The sequence below is a fragment of the Astatotilapia calliptera genome, chromosome 14, assembly GCF_900246225.1.
Source record: "Astatotilapia calliptera chromosome 14, fAstCal1.2, whole genome shotgun sequence".
NCBI lineage: Eukaryota > Metazoa > Chordata > Actinopteri > Cichliformes > Cichlidae > Astatotilapia > Astatotilapia calliptera.
Window position 1 is genome coordinate 10,752,499 of NC_039315.1, and position 3,798 is coordinate 10,756,296.

At 35.4% G+C, this 3,798-nt stretch overlaps 1 pseudogene; it reads left to right on the forward strand.

The window, feature by feature from the left end:
- Positions 1-1,844: 1,844 nt before the first annotated feature.
- On the forward strand, positions 1,845-2,770 carry LOC113036576 (odorant receptor 131-2-like; annotated as a pseudogene).
- Positions 2,771-3,798: the final 1,028 nt, after the last annotated feature.

The window sequence follows — 3,798 nt, forward strand, 5'->3', positions numbered from 1 at the left end:
AAAAAACGCTATGCATCGGCAGGTGTTTTTCATCAGATTCGAGGTGTTACCTCCTTTGCACAGTATCACCTTAAAGCACTTGTTGCAGGCTGCTAAGTTTGCATCTTTTGCTGTGAAGTACAGCCAAACTTTTGACTGCTTCGCCTTGGGCATTTTTAATCTGTAGCTCTGCTCTAAAAGAACGTATGTACCTGGGCCCGCCTACTACGCTTCCAAAGGTAAAATGATTGGCTGGAATCCAAAGTGTATGACATCTCAGGGGAAAAAAAAGCACCGAAATAAAGCACCGAAATGTGCGCTGCTTTTTTCGTTCTGGTTACTACCGGTTGCCATAATGGCACCGGATACCGGTACCCACCCCTTTTTGTAAGGGACAATTTACAAATATCTACAAACGATTGCGATCTTGTAATTTTTTGGTTTATATCCTTTAGTGTAGTGTATCTATGCCATTTAAGCAAAATATGCACAATGATAAAACTAAGTTTTTTGTAATTATATAGTCATATTCCAGTTGAATAAATAATGCACATCTAAAATAATAATTTCATTTATTATTTTACCATATAACTATTTATCACTTCCGTTTTCAGTTACAGAATTAACTCTCAATGTTTTTATCTTCAGTTAAGAAATCAATGCAGTAACATTCACAATGAGCAGAACCAGAACAGAAGACCCGGTGGCGCCAGTGTCTGGCAGCCTCACCTCAGTCAGTGCGCCCCAGGGTGGCTGTGACTACAATGTAGCTTGCCATCACCAGTGTGTGAATGTGTGTGTGAATGGGTGGATGACTGGATGTGTAAAGCTCTTTGGGGTCCTTAGGGACTAGTAAAGCACTATACAAATACAGGCCATTTACCATTTATTTTGGATGAAAGTACAAGTCTTGCAAGTGTCCAAAACAGAAACTTGAAATACTGGGTCAATGACCCCGATCTACCTACCCGTCTTTATGCCAAAGGTGTCTTAAATGACTTTTTTTTTAACCCATGTTAGTCACAAATGCATGTGTTGGAGTAGTTTACTTGAGTACAGACAGTCACATACCGTACAAACAGTGTGTGCAGTGGGACCATGAAGTCTCTGCTGGGTGGATTACTGATGATCTGAGGTAGCCACTTATATTTAAACCTACCAACTGGCCAATCTGTATGTGGTCAGTTTTAGGATATAAATAACTGATGTTTTTCATGTCATGTGTTACTAACTTCTGTCTATACATTTTAAAATAATAAAAGGGAAAAAAATGAAATACAAGAAATTTTCTTGAAATTTAAACTTCCTTCTTTATAGTAAATACATTAAAAGAGAAAATGCTGAGGAAAAAACAAAAGGACAGTTTTCATTTAACTGAATACCTCACAAACAGAAATAGTACATGTCAAAGTCACATCAGTTTAGGAGTTTTTAAGACATAAACCTAAAATAGAGGGGTGTTGTCTTATTGATTGACAGAATTGATTACCTTGTCGCCAAACACCAACTTTACAGTTCTTTTACAGTTCTGTTATGTTGACTTTACTGCAAAGTCTCCTGAGTATACCATCAATTACATATTTAAAAGCATCTATATTGAGGAGAATGGGTGTTAAGGGAAGATGACAACACAGTAGAAGGAAGTGTCATGTGTAATTGTTATTCTTAGTTGCTGTAAGCTTCAATTTCATGATGCACAGTCATTTCTCAGAAAATTGCAGGGAACGCAGCAGAAGACATTTGGCTCTGGAACAGAATGGAAGGTTTCTTCACTGGATTTGATTTTTGATTTTTATTAAAAAGAAAATCTTATATTTATTGACAAAACTTTAATGAACTCTTAGAAGTACATATTTTTGTTCTCTATGGCAGGTAACAACTCAGTGAATGATGTTTTTTTGCAGCGACCAGTCTATGACCGGGTCATTATTGTACAGATCCTGGTAATAATTTTTCTTTGCATCAACATGTTGCTCATTGTGATCTTTATTAAAAAGGAATCCTTTCACACATCTGCACGTTACACCTTATTTTTTGTAACACTGCTGTCAGACAGTGTTTTGTTATTGGTGTCAGATGTTTTACTTGTATTGAGCCAATTTGAATTTACAATACAAGTGTGGTTGTGTATAACTATCTCTGTTGTTGTACTTCTTTACTTCATTGTCACACCAGTTACTCTGACAGCAATGACTCTGGAGCGCTATGTGGCCATTTGTATGCCCCTGCGTCATGGACAGCTCTGCTCCACACGCAGCACTATGTATTGTATCCTGATCATTCATGTTCTCAGCTCTGGCCCTTGTATAATTATTCTGTCCATGTTCTTTGCTTCCGCCTCACTTAAGTTCTACAAGCAATCCATGATATGTAGTGGAGAGACATTTACTATTTACAGATGGCAGGATCATGTTCGATCAGCTGTGTATCAATTTTACTTCTTGATTATGGGCACCACTATTGCATACTCATATGTTCAAATAATGAAAGTGGCCAAAGCTGCATCAGGAGATAAAAAGAAGTTGACACATAAAGGACTCAAAACAGTGATCCTTCATGCTTTCCAGTTGTTGCTCTGTCTCATTCAGCTGTGGTGCCCATTCATAGAAATTGCACTACTTCAGATAGATTTTAGTTTATTTCGAAATGTCCGATATTTTAACTACATCGTGTTTAATATTGCTCCAAGGTGCCTGAGTCCTCTGATCTATGGCCTCAGGGATGAAAACATTTTTCTTGTACTGAAAAGTCTTATGCCTACTTCATCCTGTTCAAAATAAACATAATTTGAGTTACATCAGAAATATAAATACTAAATTCTAAATCTATACAGGGAAACTGCTTCAATATGCAAGAAAAATTTCATGTAAATAATGATGAATTTCAATTTATTAGTAATTGTGCAACTTGCTTTCCATGCTCTATGATGCTATATTGTTATGCATTAACCCCCCCTCCCCCCCCCAGAAAATTAAATGAAAATAATTGTCAAGTGTTTATTATTTTTTTTATTATAATTTATTCACTTATTTTAGGGTATGTGCTCAATTTGACCAAAATTGTTTTTTTCTCTGATATGACATGGTTAACTTCCTCAGAATTCAATCAACATAGATGCACAATATATAGCAACAAATACAACTTTAATTGTATTACTATCATGAACGGATGATGGAATAATTAATATTTTTAAAAACATATTTGGTACTGATTGTAATTCACTGATAAGAATCACTGCAACAAAAATATGAATTCTAAATGTATTTTATAACTGTTCTGATATTTAACAATAAAATAAATTGTTACTATTATTAGTGATAACTATACTACTAATAATACTAATAATTTCTTTAAAAAAACTGTATTTTTAGGAACAGTATTTATCACAGTAAAAAAAAAATCACAATTGCTTTCGACTATTTCTGCATTTAATAGAATGCGATAAGAAAGCTGTTATAGGAACCACTGTTGAAAAAATATAATTGAACCAGTATACAGTGGGGCAAAAAAGTATTTAGTCAGCCACCGATTGTGCAAGTTCCCCCACTTAAAATGATGACAGAGGTCAGTAATTTGCACCAGAGGTACACTTCAACTGTGAGAGACAGAATGTGAAAAAAAATCCATGAATTCACATGGTAGGATTTGTAAAGAATTTATTCGTAAATCAGGGTGGAAAATAAGTATTTGGTCACCTCAAACAAGGAAAATCTCTGGCTCTCACAGACCTGTAACGTCTTCTGTAAGAAGCTTTTCTGTCCCCCACTCGTTACCTGTATGAATGGCACCTGTTTGAACTCATCATCTGTATAAAAGACA